Below are 16,949 nucleotides of genomic sequence, written 5' to 3' on the forward strand. Positions count from 1 at the left end.
ACACTTTACAGAAATTATGGCTCATAAATATTATAATTGATTCATTACTTTAGCAATTACATTAATAAGATAAACAACTGATAAATTACCATGAGGTGGTCAATATACTCAGGACCTTTTTTTATTACTTTGTACATAATATTTCTGCACTCCATCTCCTGTTTCATTGGGTGCTCTGCACTCCATCTCCTCTGTCATTGGGTGCTCTGACCTCCCTCTCCTCTGTCATTGGGTGCTCTGACCTCCCTCTCCTCTGTCATTGGGTGCTCTGACCTCCCTCTCCTCTGTCATTGGGTGCTCTGACCTCCCTCTCCTCTGTCATTGGGTGCTCTGACCTCCCTCTCCTCTGTCATTGGGTGCTCTGACCTCCTCTCCTCTGTCATTGGGTGCTCTGACCCCTCTCCTCTGTCTCTGACCCTCTCCTCTGTCATTGGGTGCTCTGACCTCCTCTCTCTGTCATTGGGTGCTCTGACCTCCCTCTCCTCTGTCATTGGGTGCTCTGACCTCCCTCTCCTCTGTCATTGGGTGCTCTGACCTCCTCTCCTCTGTCATTGGGTGCTCTGACCTCCCTCTCCTCTGTCATTGGGTGCTCTGACCTCCCTCTCCTCTGTCATTGGGTGCTCTGCACTCCATCTCCTCTGTCATTGGGTGCTCTGCCCTCCCTCTCCTCTGTCATTGGGTGCTCTGTCATTGGGTGCTCCTCTCTCCTCTGTCATTGGGTGCTCTGACCTCCCTCTCCTCTGTCATTGGGTGCTCTGACCTCCCTCTCCTCTGTCATTGGGTGCTCTGACCTCCCTCTCCTCTGTCATTGGGTGCTCTGCACTCCATCTCCTGTTTCATTGGGTGCTCTGCCCTCTCTCTCCTCTGTCATTGGGTGCTCTGACCTCCCTCTCCTCTGTCATTGGGTGCTCTGCCTCCCTCTCCTCTGTCATTGGGTGCTCTGCCCTCTCTCTCCTCTGTCATTGGGTGCTCTGACCTCCCTCTCCTCTGTCATTGGGTGCTCTGACCTCCCTCTCCTCTGTCATTGGGTGCTCTGCCCTCCCTCTCCTCTGTCATTGGGTGCTCTGACCTCCCTCTCCTCTGTCATTGGGTGCTCTGCCCTCCCCTCCTCTCATTGGGTGCTCTCTCCTCTGTCATTGGGTGCTCTGACCTCCCTCTCCTCTGTCATTGGGTGCTCTGACCTCCCCTCTCTCTGTCATTGGGTGCTCTGACCTCCCTCTCCTCTGTCATTGGGTGCTCTGCCCTCCTCTCCTCTGTCATTGGGTGCTCTGACCTCCCTCTCCTCTGTCATTGGGTGCTCTGACCTCCCTCTCCTCTGTCATTGGGTGCTCTGCCCTCCCTCTCCTCTGTCATTGGGTGCTCTGACCTCCCTCTCCTCTGTCCCTCTCCTCTCTGTCATTGGGTGCTCTGCCCTCCCTCTCCTCTGTCATTGGGTGCTCTGACCTCCCTCTCCTCTGTCATTGGGTGCTCTGACCTCCCTCTCCTCTGTCATTGGGTGCTCTGCCCTCCCTCTCCTCTGTCATTGGGTGCTCTGACCTCCCTCTCCTCTGTCATTGGGTGCTCTGACCTCCCTCTCCTCTGTCATTGGGTGCTCTGACCTCCCTCTCCTCTGTCCTGCCCCCTCCTCTGTCATTGGGTGCTCTGCCCTCCCTCTCCTCTGTCATTGGGTGCTCTGCACTCCCTCTCCTCTGTCATTGGGTGCTCTGCCCTCCCTCTCCTCTGTCATTGGGTGCTCTGACCTCCCTCTCCTCTGTCATTGGGTGCTCTGACTCCCTCTCCTCTGTCATTGGGTGCTCTGCCCTCCTCTCCTCTGTCATTGGGTGCTCTGACCTCCCTCCCTCCTCTGTCATTGGGTGCTCTGCCCTCCCTCTCCTCTGTCATTGGGTGCTCTGTCCTCCCTCTCCTCTGTCATTGGGTGCTCTGTCATTGGGTGCCTCCCTCTCCTCTGTCATTGGGTGCTCTGCCCTCCCTCTCCTCTGTCATTGGGTGCTCTGCCCTCCCTCTCCTCTGTCATTGGGTGCTCTGACCTCCCTCTCCTCTGTCATTGGGTGCTCTGACCTCCCTCTCCTCTGTCATTGGGTGCTCTGACCTCCCTCTCCTCTGTCATTGGGTGCTCTGCCCTACCTCTCCTCTGTCATTGGGTGCTCTGACCTCCCTCTCCTCTGTCATTGGGTGCTCTGCCCTCCCTCTCCTCTGTCATTGGGTGCTCTGTGCTCCCTCCCTCTCCTCTGTCATTTGGGTGCTCTGACCTCCCTCTCCTCTGTCATTGGGTGCTCTGCCCTCCCTCTCCTCTGTCATTGGGTGCTCTGACCTCCCTCTCCTCTGTCATTGGGTGCTCTGACCTCCCTCTCCTCTGTCATTGGGTGCTCTCCTCCTCCCTCCTCCTCTGTCATTGGGTGCTCTGACCTCCCTCTCCTCTGTCATTGGGTGCTCTGACCTCCCTCTCCTCTGTCATTGGGTGCTCTGACCTCCCTCTCCTCTGTCATTGGGTGCTCTGACCTCCCTCTCCTCTGTCATTGGGTGCTCTGCCCTCCCTCTCCTCTGTCATTGGGTGCTCTGCCCTCCCTCTCCTCTGTCATTGGGTGCTCTGCCCTCCCTCTCCTCTGTCATTGGGTGCTCTGACCTCCCTCTCCTCTGTCATTGGGTGCTCTGCCCTCCCTCTCCTCTGTCATTGGGTGCTCTGACCTCCCTCTCCTCTGTCATTGGGTGCTCTGCCCTCCCTCTCCTCTGTCATTGGGTGCTCTGCCCTCCCTCTCCTCTGTCATTGGGTGCTCTGCCCTCCCTCTCCTCTGTCATTGGGTGCTCTGCCCTCCCTCTCCTCTGTCATTGGGTGCTCTGACCTCCCTCTCCTCTGTCATTGGGTGCTCTGACCTCCCTCTCCTCTGTCATTGGGTGCTCTGCCCTCCCTCTCCTCTGTCATTGGGTGCTCTGCCCTCCCTCTCCTCTGTCATTGGGTGCTCTGCCCTCCCTCTCCTCTGTCATTGGGTGCTCTGCCCTCCCTCTCCTCTGTCATTGGGTGCTCTGACCTCCCTCTCCTCTGTCCTCCTCCCTCTCCTCTGTCATTGGGTGCTCTGCCCTCCCTCTCCTCTGTCATTGGGTGCTCTGACCTCCCTCTCCTCTGTCATTGGGTGCTCTGTCATTGGGTGCCTCTCCCTCTCCTCTGTCATTGGGTGCTCTGCCCTCCCTCTCCTCTGTCATTGGGTGCTCTGTCATTGGGTGCCTCCTCTCCTCTGTCATTAGGTGCTCTGCCCTCCCTCTCCTCTGTCATTGGGTGCTCTGCCCTCCCTCTCCTCTGTCATTGGGTGCTCTGCCCTCCCTCTCCTCTGTCATTGGGTGCTCTGACCTCCCTCTCCTCTGTCATTGGGTGCTCTGACCTCCCTCTCCTCTGTCATTGGGTGCTCTGACCTCCCTCTCCTCTGTCATTGGGTGCTCTGACCTCCCTCTCCTCTGTCATTGGGTGCTCTGCCCTCCCTCTCCTCTGTCATTGGGTGCTCTGCCCTCCCTCTCCTCTGTCATTGGGTGCTCTGCCCTCCCTCTCCTCTGTCATTGGGTGCTCTGCCCTCCCTCCTCCTCTGTCATTGGGTGCTCTGACCTCTCTCTCCTCTGTCATTGGGTCCTCTGCCCTCACTCTCCTCTGTCATTGGGTGCTCTGCCCTCCCTCTCCTCTGTCATTGGGTGCTCTGCCCTCCCTCTCCTCTGTCATTGGGTGCTCTGTCCTCTCCCTCTCCTCTGTCATTGGGTGTCTCTGCCCTCCCTCTCCTCTGTCATTGGGTGCTCTGCCCTCCCTCTCCTCTGTCATTGGGTGCTCTGCCCTCCCTCTCCTCTGTCATTGGGTGCTCTGACCTCCCTCTCCTCTGTCATTGGGTGCTCTGACCTCCCTCTCCTCTGTCATTGGGTGCTCTGACCTCCCTCTCCTCTGTCATTGGTGCTCTGACCTCCCTCTCCTCTGTCATTGGGTGCTCTGTGCTCTGACCTCCCTCTCCTCTGTCATTGGGTGCTCTGCCCTCCCTCTCCTCTGTCATTGGGTGCTCTGACCTCCCTCTCCTCTGTCATTGGGTGCTCTGCCCTCCCTCTCCTCTGTCATTGGGTGCTCTGACCTCCCTCTCCTCTGTCATTGGGTGCTCTGACCTCCCTCTCCTCTGTCATTGGGTGCTCTGACCTCCTCTCCTCTGTCATTGGGTGCTCTGCCCTCCTCTCCTCTGTCATTGGGTGCTCTGCCCTCCCTCTCCTCTGTCATTGGGTGCTCTGCCCTCCCTCTCCTCTGTCATTGGGTGCTCTGCCCTCCCTCTCTCCTCTCTCCTCTGTCATTGGGTGCTCTGCCCTCCCTCTCCTCTGTCATTGGGTGCTCTGACCTCCCTCTCCTCTGTCATTGGGTGCTCTGACCTCCCTCTCCTCTGTCATTGGGTGCTCTGACCTCCCTCTCCTCTGTCATTGGGTGCTCTGCCCTCCCTCTCCTCTGTCATTGGGTGCTCTGCCCTCCTCTCCTCTGTCATTGGGTGCTCTGTCCCTCCCTCTCCTCTGTCATTGGGTGCTCTGCCCTCCCTCTCCTCTGTCATTGGGTGCTCTGCCCTCCCTCTCCTCTGTCATTGGGTGCTCTGCCCTCCCTCTCCTCTGTCATTGGGTGCTCTGCCCTCCCTCTCCTCTGTCATTGGGTGCTCTGCCCTCCCTCTCCTCTGTCATTGGGTGCTCTGACCTCCCTCTCCTCTGTCATTGGGTGCTCTGACCTCCCTCTCCTCTGTCATTGGGTGCTCTGACCTCCCTCTCCTCTGTCATTGGGTGCTCTGACCTCCCTCTCCTCTGTCATTGGGTGCTCTGCCCTCCCTCTCCTCTGTCATTGGGTGCTCTGCCCTCCCTCTCCTCTGTCATTGGGTGCTCTGACCTCCCTCTCCTCTGTCATTGGGTGCTCTGCCCTCCCTCTCCTCTGTCATTGGGTGCTCTGACCTCCCTCTCCTCTGTCATTGGGTGCTCTGACCTCCCTCTCCTCTGTCTGGGTGCTCTCCTCCCTCTCCTCTGTCATTGGGTGCTCTGACCTCCCTCTCCTCTGTCATTGGGTGCTCTGACCTCCCTCTCCTCTGTCATTGGGTGCTCTGCCCTCCCTCTCCTCTGTCATTGGGTGCTCTGCCCTCCCTCTCCTCTGTCATTGGGTGCTCTGCCCTCCCTCTCCTCTGTCATTGGGTGCTCTGCCCTCCCTCTCCTCTGTCATTGGGTGCTCTGCTCCTCCCTCTCCTCTGTCATTGGGTGCTCTGCCCTCCCCTCCCTCTCCTCTGTCATTGGGTGCTCTGACCTCCCTCTCCTCTGTCATTGGGTGCTCTGACCTCCCTCTCCTCTGTCCTCTGCCCTCCCTCTCCTCTGTCATTGGGTGCTCTGCCCTCCCTCTCCTCTGTCATTGGGTGCTCTGACCTCCCTCTCCTCTGTCATTGGGTGCTCTGACCTCCCTCTCCTCTGTCATTGGGTGCTCTGCCCTCCCCTCCTCTGTCATTGGGTGCTCTGCCCTCCCTCTCCTCTGTCATTGGGTGCTCTGCCCTCCCTCTCCTCTGTCATTGGGTGCTCTGCCCTCCCTCTCCTCTGTCATTGGGTGCTCTGACCTCCCTCTCCTCTGTCATTGGGTGCTCTGACCTCCCTCTCCTCTGTCATTGGGTGCTCTGACCTCCCTCTCCTCTGTCATTGGGTGCTCTGCCCTCCCTCTCTGTCTGTCACCTCCCTCTCCTCTGTTGGGTGCTCTGACCTCCCTCTCCTCTGTCATTGGGTGCTCTGACCTCCCTCTCCTCTGTCTCTCCTCTGTCATTGGGTGCTCTGCCCTCCCTCTCCTCTGTCATTGGGTGCTCTCCCTCCCTCTCCTCTGTCATTGGGTGCTCTGACCTCCCTCTCCTCTGTCATTGGGTGCTCTGCCCTCCCTCTCCTCTGTCATTGGGTGCTCTGCCCTCTCCTCTGTCATTGGGTGCTCTGCCCTCCCTCTCCTCTGTCATTGGGTGCTCTGACCTCCCTCTCCTCTGTCATTGGGTGCTCTGCCCTCCCTCTCCTCTGTCATTGGGTGCTCTGCCCTCCCTCTCCTCTGTCATTGGGTGCTCTGCCCTCCCTCTCCTCTGTCATTGGGTGCTCTGCCCTCCCTCTCCTCTGTCATTGGGTGCTCTGACCTCCCTCTCCTCTGTCATTGGGTGCTCTGACCTCCCTCTCCTCTGTCATTGGGTGCTCTGACCTCCCTCTCCTCTGTCATTGGGTGCTCTGCCCTCCCTCTCCTCTGTCATTGGGTGCCTCTCCTCTGTCATTGGGTGCTCTGACCTCCCTCTCCTCTGTCATTGGGTGCTCTGACCTCCCTCTCCTCTGTCATTGGGTGCTCTGCCCTCCCTCTCCTCTGTCATTGGTGCTCTGCTCTGCTCTCCTCCCTCTCCTCTGTCATTGGGTGCTCTGACCTCCCTCTCCTCTGTCATTGGGTGCTCTGCCCTCCCTCTCCTCTGTCATTGGGTGCTCTGACCTCCCTCTCCTCTGTCATTGGGTGCTCTGCCCTCCCTCCCTCCTCTGTCATTGGTGCTCTGACCTCCCTCTCCTCTGTCATTGGGTGCTCTGACCTCCCTCTCCTCTGTCATTGGGTGCTCTGCCCTCCCTCTCCTCTGTCATTGGGTGCTCTGACCTCCCTCTCCTCTGTCATTGGGTGCTCTGACCTCCCTCTCCTCTGTCATTGGGTGCTCTGCCCTCCCTCTCCTCTGTCATTGGGTGCTCTGACCTCCCTCTCCTCTGTCATTGGGTGCTCTGACCTCCCTCTCCTCTGTCATTGGGCTCTGCTCTGTCATTGGGTGCTCTGACCTCCCTCTCCTCTGTCATTGGGTGCTCTGACCTCCCTCTCCTCTGTCATTGGGTGCTCTGTGCTCTGTCCCTCCTCCCTCTCCTCTGTCATTGGGTGCTCTGCCCTCCCTCTCCTCTGTCATTGGGTGCTCTGACCTCCCTCTCCTCTGTCATTGGGTGCTCTGCCCTCCCTCTCCTCTGTCATTGGGTGCTCTGCCCTCCCTCTCCTCTGTCATTGGGTGCTCTGACCTCCCTCTCCTCTGTCATTGGGTGCTCTGCCCTCCCTCTCCTCTGTCATTGGGTGCTCTGCCCTCCCTCTCCTCTCCTCTGACCTCCTCTCCTCATTGGGTGCTCTGACCTCCCTCTCCTCTGTCATTGGGTGCTCTGACCTCCCTCTCCTCTGTCATTGGGTGCTCTGACCTCCCTCTCCTCTGTCATTGGGTGCTCTGACCTCCCTCTCCTCTGTCATTGGGTGCTCTGACCTCCCTCTCCTCTGTCATTGGTGTGCTCTCTCCCTCCCTGCCCTCCTCTGTCATTGGGTGCTCCCTGCCCTCCCTCTCCTCTGTCATTGGGTGCTCTGCCCTCCCCTCCCTCTCCTCTGTCATTGGGTGCTCTGTGCCCTGACCCCTCTCCTCTGTCATTGGGTGCTCTGCCCTCCCTCTCCTCTGTCATTGGGTGCTCTGACCTCCCTCTCCTCTGTCATTGGGTGCTCTGACCTCCCTCTCCTCTGTCATTGGGTGCTCTGACCTCCCTCTCCTCTGTCATTGGGTGCTCTGCCCTCCCTCTCCTCTGTCATTGGGTGCTCTGACCTCCCTCTCCTCTGTCATTGGGTGCTCTGCCCTCCCTCTCCTCTGTCATTGGGTGCTCTGCCCTCCCTCTCCTCTGTCATTGGGTGCTCTGCCCTCCCTCTCCTCTGTCATTGGGTGCTCTGCCCTCCCTCTCCTCTGTCATTGGGTGCTCTGCCCTCCCTCTCCTCTGTCATTGGGTGCTCTGACCTCCCTCTCCTCTGTCATTGGGTGCTCTGACCTCCCTCTCCTCTGTCATTGGGTGCTCTGACCTCCCTCTCCTCTGTCATTGGGTGCTCTGCCCTCCCTCTCCTCTGTCATTGGGTGCTCTCCCTCTCCTCTGTCATTGGGTGCTCTGCCCTCCCTCTCCTCTGTCATTGGGTGCTCTGCCCTCCCTCTCCTCTGTCATTGGGTGCTCTGCCCTCCCTCTCCTCTGTCATTGGGTGCTCTGCCCTCCCTCTCCTCTGTCATTGGGGTGCTCTGACCTCCCTCTCCTCTGTCATTGGGTGCTCTGACCTCCCTCTCCTCTGTCATTGGGTGCTCTGACCTCCCTCTCCTCTGTCATTGGGTGCTCTGACCTCCCTCTCCTCTGTCATTGGGTGCTCTGACCTCCCTCTCCTCTGTCATGGGTGCTCTGCCCTCCCTCTCTGTCATTGGGTGCTCCTCTCTCCTCTCCTCTGTCATTGGGTGCTCTGACCTCCCTCTCCTCTGTCATTGGGTGCTCTGACCTCCTCTCCTCTGTCATTGGGGGTGCTCTGTCCCTCCCTCTCCTCTGTCATTGGGTGCTCTGCCCTCCCTCTCCTCTGTCATTGGGTGCTCTGACCTCCCTCTCCTCTGTCATTGGGTGCTCTGACCTCCCTCTCCTCTGTCATTGGGTGCTCTGCCCTCCCTCCTCTGTCATTGGTGCTCTGTCTCCCTCTCCTCTGTCATTGGGTGCCTGCCCTCCCTCTCCTCTGTCATTGGGTGCTCTGACCTCCCTCTCCTCTGTCATTGGGTGCTCTGCCCTCCCTCTCCTCTGTCATTGGGTGCTCTGACCTCCCTCTCCTCTGTCATTGGGTGCTCTCTCCTCCTCCCTCTCCTCTGTCATTGGTGTGACCTCCCTCTCCTCTGTCATTGGGTGCTCTCCCTCTCCTCTGTCATTGGGTGCTCTGCCCTCCCTCTCCTCTGTCATTGGGTGCTCTGACCTTCTCCTCTGTCATTGGGTGCTCTGACCTCCCTCTCCTCTGTCATTGGGTGCTCTGATCTCCCTCTCCTCTGTCATTGGGTGCTCTGCCCTCCCTCTCCTCTGTCATTGGGTGCTCTGCCCTCCCTCTCCTCTGTCATTGGGTGCTCTGACCTCCCTCTCCTCTGTCATTGGGTGCTCTGACCTCCCTCTCCTCTGTCATTGGGTGCTCTGACCTCCCTCTCCTCTGTCATTGGGTGCTCTGCCCTCCCTCTCCTCTGTCATTGGGTGCTCTGACCTCCCTCTCCTCTGTCATTGGGTGCTCTGACCTCCCTCTCCTCTGTCATTGGGTGCTCTGACCTCCCTCTCCTCTGTCATTGGGTGCTCTGCCCTCCCTCTCCTCTGTCATTGGGTGCTCTGCCCTCCCTCTCCTCTGTCATTGGGTGCTCTGCCCTCCCTCTCCTCTGTCATTGGGTGCTCTGACCTCCCTCTCCTCTGTCATTGGGTGCTCTGACCTCCCTCTCCTCTGTCATTGGGTGCTCTGACCTCCCTCTCCTCTGTCATTGGGTGCTCTGACCTCCCTCTCCTCTGTCATTGGGTGCTCTGACCTCCCCTCCCTCTGTCATTGGGTGCTCTGCCCTCCCTCTCCTCTGGGTGCTCTGACCTCCCTCTCCTCTGTCATTGGGTGCTCTGACCTCCCTCTCCTCTGTCATTGGGTGCTCTGACCTCCCTCTCCTCTGTCATTGGGTGCTCTGCCCTCCCTCTCCTCTGTCATTGGGTGCTCTGACCTCCCTCTCCTCTGTCATTGGGTGCTCTGACCTCCCTCTCCTCTGTCATTGGGTGCTCTGACCTCCCTCTCCTCTGTCATTGGGTGCTCTGCCCTCCCTCTCCTCTGTCATTGGGTGCTCTGCCCTCCCTCTCCTCTGTCATTGGGTGCTCTGACCTCCCTCTCCTCTGTCATTGGGTGCTCTGCCCTCCCTCTCCTCTGTCATTGGGTGCTCTCCCTCTCCTCTGTCATTGGGTGCTCTGACCTCCCTCTCCTCTGTCATTGGGTGCTCTGACCTCCCTCTCCTCTGTCATTGGGTGCTCTGACCTCCCTCTCCTCTGTCATTGGTGCTCTGCCCTCCCTCTCCTCTGTCATTGGGTGCTCTCCCTCTCCTCTGTCATTGGGTGCTCTGGGTGCTCCTCCCTCTCCTCTGTCATTGGGTGCTCTGCCCTCCCTCTCCTCTGTCATTGGGTGCTCTGCTCTGCTCCCTCCCTCTCCTCTGTCATTGGGTGCTCTGCCCTCCCTCTCCTCTGTCATTGTCATTGGGTGCTCTGCCCTCCTCTCCTCTGTCTCCCTCCCTCCTCTGTCATTGGGTGCTCTGCCCTCCCTCTCCTCTGTCATTGGGTGCTCTGACCTCCCTCTCCTCTGTCATTGGGTGCTCTGCCCTCCCTCTCCTCTGTCATTGGGTGCTCTGCCCTCCCTCTCCTCTGTCATTGGGTGCTCTGACCTCCCTCTCCTCTGTCATTGGGTGCTCTGACCTCCCTCTCCTCTGTCATTGGGTGCTCTGACCTCCCTCTCCTCTGTCATTGGGTGCTCTGACCTCCCTCTCCTCTGTCATTGGGTGCTCTGACCTCCCTCTCCTCTGTCATTGGGTGCTCTGACCTCCCTCTCCTCTGTCATTGGGTGCTCTGACCTCCCTCTCCTCTGTCATTGGGTGCTCTGCCCTCCCTCTCCTCTGTCATTGGGTGCTGCCCTCCCCCTCCCTCTCCTCTGTCATTGGGTGCTCTGCCCTCCCTCTCCTCTGTCATTAGGTGCTCTGCCCTCCCTCTCCTCTGTCATTGGGTGCTCTGCCCTCCCTCTCCTCTGTCATTGGGTGCTCTGCCCTCCCTCTCCTCTGTCATTGGTGCTCTGCTCCCTCTCCTCTCTTGTCATCCTCTGTCATTGGGTGCTCTGCCCTCCCTCTCCTCTGTCATTGGGTGCTCTGCCCTCCCTCTCCTCTGTCATTGGGTGCTCTGCCCTCCCTCTCCTCTGTCATTGGGTGCTCTGACCTCCCTCTCCTCTGTCATTGGGTGCTCTGACCTCCCTCTCCTCTGTCATTGGGTGCTCTGCCCTCCCTCTCCTCTGTCATTGGGTGCTCTGCCCTCCCTCTCCTCTGTCATTGGGTGCTCTGACTCCCTCTCCTCTGTCATTGGGTGCTCTGCCCTCCCTCTCCTCTGTCATTGGGTGCTCTGACCTCCCTCTCCTCTGTCATTGGGTGCTCTGACCTCCCTCTCCTCTGTCATTGGGTGCTCTGACCTCCTCCCTCTCCTCTGTCATTGGTGCTCTGCTCTGTCATTGACCTCCCTCTCCTCTGTCATTGGGTGCTCTGACCTCCCTCTCCTCTGTCATTGGGTGCTCTGACCTCCCTCTCCTCTGTCATTGGGTGCTCTGCCCTCCCTCTCCTCTGTCATTGGGTGCTCTGCCCTCCCTCTCCTCTGTCATTAGGTGCTCTGCCCTCCCTCTCCTCTGTCATTGGGTGCTCTGCCCTCCCTCTCCTCTGTCATTGGGTGCTCTGCCCTCCCTCTCCTCTGTCATTGGGTGCTCTGCCCTCCCTCTCCTCTGTCATTGGGTGCTCTGCCCTCCCTCTCCTCTGTCATTGGGTGCTCTGCCCTCCCTCTCCTCTGTCATTGGGTGCTCTGCCCTCCCTCTCCTCTGTCATTGGGTGCTCTGCCCTCCCTCTCCTCTGTCATTGGGTGCTCTGACCTCCCTCTCCTCTGTCATTGGGTGCTCTGACCTCCCTCTCCTCTGTCATTGGGTGCTCTGACCTCCCTCTCCTCTGTCATTGGGTGCTCTGACCTCCCTCTCCTCTGTCATTGGGTGCTCTGCCCTCCCTCTCCTCTGTCATTGGGCTCTGCTCCCTCTCCTCTGTCCTCTCCTCTGTCATTGGGTGCTCTGACCTCCTCTCCTCTGTCATTGGGTGCTCTGACCTCCCTCTCCTCTGTCATTGGGTGCTCTGACCTCCCTCTCCTCTGTCATTGGGTGCTCTGACCTCCCTCTCCTCTGTCATTGGGTGCTCTGACCTCCCTCTCCTCTGTCATTGGGTGGTCTGACCTCCCTCTCCTCTGTCATTGGGTGCTCTGCACTCCATCTCCTCTGTCAAGGGGTGCTCTGCCCTCCCTCTCCTCTGTCATTGGGTGCTCTGACCTCCCTCTCCTCTGTCATTGGGTGCTCTGACCTCCCTCTCCTCTGTCATTGGGTGCTCTGACCTCCCTCTCCCTCCCTCCCTCCTCTGTCATTGGGTGCTCTGACCTCCCTCTCCTCTGTCATTGGTGCTCTGCTCTCCTCTGTCATTGACCTGACCTCCCTCTCCTCTGTCATTGGGTGCTCTGCCCTCCCTCTCCTCTGTCATTGGGTGCTCTGCCCTCCCTCTCCTCTGTCATTGGGTGCTCTGCCCTCCCTCTCCTCTGTCATTGGGTGCTCTGCCCTCCCTCTCCTCTGTCATTGGGTGCTCTGCCCTCCCTCTCCTCTGTCATTGGGTGCTCTGCCCTCCCTCTCCTCTGTCATTGGGTGCTCTGCCCTCCCTCTCCTCTGTCATTGGGTGCTCTGCCCTCCCTCTCCTCTGTCATTGGGTGCTCTGCCCTCCCTCTCCTCTGTCATTGGGTGCTCTGTGCTCTGCTCCTCCCTCTCCTCTGTCATTGGGTGCTCTGCCCTCCCTCTCCTCTGTCATTGGGTGCCTCTCCTCTGTCATTGGGTGCTCTGCCCTCCCTCTCCTCTGTCATTGGGTGCTCTGCCCTCCCTCTCCTCTGTCATTGGGTGCTCTGCCCTCCCTCTCCTCTGTCATTGGGTGCTCTGCCCTCCCTCTCCTCTGTCATTGGGTGCTCTGCCCTCCCTCTCCTCTGTCATTGGGTGCTCTGCCCTCCCTCTCCTCTGTCATTGGTGCTCTGCCCTCCTCTCCTCTGTCATTGGGTGCTCTGCCCTCCCTCTCCTCTGTCATTGGGTGCTCTGACCTCCCTCTCCTCTGTCATTGGGTGCTCTGACCTCCCTCTCCTCTGTCTGCTCTGCCCTCCCTCTCCTCTGTCATTGGGTGCTCTGACCTCCCTCTCCTCTGTCATTGGGTGCTCTGACCTCCCTCTCCTCTGTCATTGGGTGCTCTGCCCTCCTCTCCTCTGTCATTGGGTGCTCTGCCCTCCCTCTCCTCTGTCATTGGGTGCTCTGCCCTCCCTCTCCTCTGTCATTGGGTGCTCTGACCTCCCTCTCCTCTGTCATTGGGTGCTCTGACCTCCCTCTCCTCTGTCCTCTGACCTCCCTCTCCTCTGTCATTGGGTGCTCTGCCCTCCCTCTCCTCTGTCATTGGGTGCTCTGACCTCCCTCTCCTCTGTCATTGGGTGCTCTGCCCTCCCTCTCCTCTGTCATTGGGTGCTCTGCCCTCCCTCTCCTCTGTCATTGGGTGCTCTGCCCTCCCTCTCCTCTGTCATTGGGTGCTCTGCACTCCATCTCCTCTGTCATTGGGTGACCTCCCTCTCCTCTGTCATTGACCTCCCTCTCCTCTGTCATTGGGTGCTCTGACCTCCCTCTCCTCTGTCATTGGGTGCTCTGACCTCCCTCTCCTCTGTCATTGGGTGCTCTGACCTCCCTCTCCTCTGTCATTGGGTGCTCTGACCTCCCTCTCCTCTGTCATTGGGTGCTCTGACCTCCCTCTCCTCTGTCATTGGGTGCTCTGCCCTCCCTCTCCTCTGTCATTGGGTGCTCTGCACTCCCTCTCCTCTGTCATTGGGTGCTCTGCCCTCCCTCTCCTCTGTCATTGGGTGCTCTGACCTCCCTCTCCTCTGTCATTGGGTGCTCTGACCTCCCTCTCCTCTGTCATTGGGTGCTCTGACCTCCCTCTCCTCTGTCATTGGGTGCTCTGCCCTCCCTCTCCTCTGTCATTGGGTGCTCTGACCTCCCTCTCCTCTGTCATTGGGTGCTCTGCCCTCCCTCTCCTCTGTCATTGGGTGCTCTGCCCTCCCTCTCCTCTGTCATTGGGTGCTCTGCCCTCCCTCTCCTCTGTCATTGGGTGCTCTGACCTCTCCTCTCCTCTGTCATTGGGTGCTCTGTCCTCCCTCTCCTCTGTCATTGGGTGCTCTGACCTCCCTCTCCTCTGTCATTGGGTGCTCTGCCCTCCCTCTCCTCTGTCATTGGGTGCTCTGACCTCCCTCTCCTCTGTCATTGGGTGCTCTGACCTCCCTCTCCTCTGTCATTGGGTGCTCTGACCTCCCTCTCCTCTGTCATTGGGTGCTCTGCCCTCCCTCTCCTCTGTCATTGGGTGCTCTGCCCTCCCTCTCCTCTGTCATTGGGTGCTCTGCCCTCCCTCTCCTCTGTCATTGGGTGCTCTGCCCTCCCTCTCCTCTGTCATTGGGTGCTCTGCCCTCCCTCTCCTCTGTCATTGGGTGCTCTGCCCTCCCTCTCCTCTGTCATTGGGTGCTCTGCCCTCCCTCTCCTCTGTCATTGGGTGCTCTGCCCTCCCTCTCATTGGGTGCTCTGCCCTCCCTCTCTGTCTTGTCATTGGGTGCTCTGACCTCCCTCTCCTCTGTCATTGGGTGCTCTGACCTCCCTCTCCTCTGTCATTGGGTGTGCTCTGACCTCCCTCTCCTCTGTCATTGGGTGCTCTGACCTCCCTCTCCTCTGTCATTGGGTGCTCTGACCTCCCTCTCCTCTGTCATTGGGTGCTCTGCCCTCCCTCTCCTCTGTCATTGGGTGCCCTGCCCTCCCTCTCCTCTGTCATTGGGTGCTCTCTGACCGCCCTCTCCTCTGTCATTGGGTGCTCTGACCTCCCTCTCCTCTGTCATTGGGTGCTCTGCCCTCCCTCTCCTCTGTCATTGGGTGCTCTGACCTCCCTCTCCTCTGTCATTGGGTGCTCTGCACTCCATCTCCTCTGTCATTGGGTGCTCTGACCTCCCTCTCCTCTGTCATTGGGTGCTCTGCCCTCCCTCTCCTCTGTCATTGGGTGCTCTGACCTCCCTCTCCTCTGTCATTGGGTGCTATACCCTCCCTCTCCTCTGTAGTTGGGTGCTCTGACCTCCCTCTCCTCTGTCATTGGGTGCTATACCCTCCCTCTCCTCTGTCATTGGGTGCTCTGACCTCCCTCTCCTCTGTCATTGGGTGCTCTGACCTCCCTCTCCTCTGTCATTGGGTGCTCTGACCTCCCTCTCCTCTGTCATTGGGTGCTCTGCCCTCCCTCTCCTCTGTCATTGGGTGCTCTGACCTCCCTCTCCTCTGTCATTGGGTGCTACCCTCCCCTCTCCTCTGTCATTGGGTGCTCTGACCTCCCTCTCCTCTGTCATTGGGTGCTCTGACCTCCCTCTCCTCTGTCATTGGGTGCTCTGCCCTCCCTCTCCTCTGTCATTGGGTGCTCTGACCTCCCTCTCCTCTGTCATTGGGTGCTGATCTCCCTCTCCTCTGTCATTGGGTGCTCTGACCTCCCTCTCCTCTGTCATTGGGTGCTCTGCCCTCCCTCTCCTCTGTCATTGGGTGCTCTACCCTCCCTCTCCTCTGTCATTGGGTGCTCTGACCTCCCTCTCCTCTGTCATTGGGTGCTCTACCCTCCCTCTCCTCTGTCATTGGGTGCTCTGACCTCCCTCTCCTCTGTCATTGGGTGCTATACCCTCCCTCTCCTCTGTCATTGGGTGCTCTGACCTCCCTCTCCTCTGTCATTGGGTGCTCTGACCTCCCTCTCCTCTGTCATTGGGTGCTCTGACCTCCCTCTCCTCTGTCATTGGGTGCTCTGACCTCCCTCTCCTCTGTCATTGGGTGCTCTGACCTCCCTCTCCTCTGTCATTGGGTGCTCTGACCTCCCTCTCCTCTGTCATTGGGTGCTCTGACCTCCCTCTCCTCTGTCATTGGGTTCTCTGACCTCCCTCTCCTCTGTAGTTGGGTGCTCTGACCTCCCTCTCCTCTGTCATTGGGTGCTCTGACCTCCCTCTCCTCTGTCATTGGGTGCTCTGACCTCCCTCTCCTCTGTCATTGGGTGCTCTGCCCTCCCTCTCCTCTGTCATTGGGTGCTCTGACCTCCCTCTCCTCTGTCATTGGGTGCTCTGACCTCCCTCTCCTCTGTCATTGGGTGCTCTGACCCTCCCTCTGTCTCCTCTGTCATTGGGTGCTCTGCCCTCCCTCTCCTCTGTCATTGGGTGCTCTGACCTCCCTCTCCTCTGTCATTGGGTGCTCTGACCTCCCTCTCCTCTGTCATTGGGTGCTCTGACCTCCCTCTCCTCTGTCATTGGGTGCTCTGCCCTCCCTCTCCTCTGTCATTGGGTGCTCTGACCTCCCTCTCCTCTGTCATTGGGTGCTCTGACCTCCCTCTCCTCTGTCATTGGGTGCTCTGACCTCCCTCTCCTCTGTCATTGGGTGCTCTGCCCTCCCTCTCCTCTGTCATTGGGTGCTCTGACCTCCCTCTCCTCTGTCATTGGGTTCTCTGACCTCCCTCTCCTCTGTCATTGGGTGCTCTGACCTCCCTCTCCTCTGTCATTGGGTGCTCTGACCTCCCTCTCCCCTGTCATTGGGTGCTCTGCCCCCTCCCTCTCCTCTGTCATTGGGTGCCCTCTGCCCTCACTCTGCCCTCCCTCTCCTCTGTCATTGGGTGCTCTGCCCTCCCTCTCCTCTGTCATTGGGTGCTCTGCCCTCCCTCTCCTCTGTCATTGGGTGCTCTGACCTCCCCTCCCTCTCCTCTGTCATTGGGTGCTCTGACCTCCCTCTCCTCTGTCATTGGGTGCTCTGCCCTCCCTCTCCTCTGTCATTGGGTGCTCTGCCCTCCCTCTCCTCTGTCATTGGGTGCTCTGCCCCCCCTCTCCTCTGTCATTGGGTGCTCTGCCCTCCCTCTCCTCTGTCATTGGGTGCTCTGCCCTCCCTCTCCTCTGTCATTGGGTGCTCTGCCCTCCCTCTCCTCTGTCATTGGGTGCTCTGCCCTCCCTCTCCTCTGTCATTGGGTGCTCTGCCCTCCCTCTCCTCTGTCATTGGGTGCTCTGACCTCCCTCTCCTCTGTCATTGGGTGCTCTGCCCTCCCTCTCCTCTGTCATTGGGTGCTCTGACCTCCCTCTCCTCTGTCATTGGGTGCTCTGACCTCCCTCTCCTCTGTCATTGGGTGCTCTGACCTCCCTCTCCTCTGTCATTGGGTGCTCTGCCCTCCCTCTCCTCTGTCATTGGGTGCTCTGACCTCCCTCTCCTCTGTCATTGGGTGCTCTGACCTCCCTCTCCTCTGTCATTGGGTGCTCTGCCCTCCCTCTCC

General features: G+C 59.0%; 1 protein-coding gene and 1 long non-coding RNA gene across 6 annotated transcripts in view; both read right to left on the minus strand.

Moving 5' to 3' along the window:
* LOC118377458 (lymphocyte antigen 75-like) overlaps positions 1-16,949 on the minus strand; it is a 174,786-nt gene that overhangs the window by 144,613 nt on the left and 13,224 nt on the right. The gene's annotated exons all lie outside the window — the stretch shown is intronic.
* Positions 11,075-16,933, minus strand: LOC127906698 (uncharacterized). Of its 5 annotated transcripts, none has more exons than XR_008062451.1 (3): positions 16,754-16,933; positions 11,804-11,896; positions 11,075-11,207 (listed from the first exon to the last, which is right to left on the minus strand). It is a non-coding gene; the product is annotated as an uncharacterized LOC127906698 (long non-coding RNA). The 5 variants fall into 5 exon arrangements; XR_008062454.1 differs by lacking the exon at positions 16,754-16,933 and adding an exon at positions 15,990-16,106; XR_008062453.1 differs by lacking the exon at positions 16,754-16,933 and adding an exon at positions 15,866-15,982.

Source organism: Oncorhynchus keta, chromosome 13 (genome assembly GCF_023373465.1).
Source record: "Oncorhynchus keta strain PuntledgeMale-10-30-2019 chromosome 13, Oket_V2, whole genome shotgun sequence".
Classification (NCBI taxonomy): Eukaryota; Metazoa; Chordata; class Actinopteri; order Salmoniformes; family Salmonidae; genus Oncorhynchus; species Oncorhynchus keta.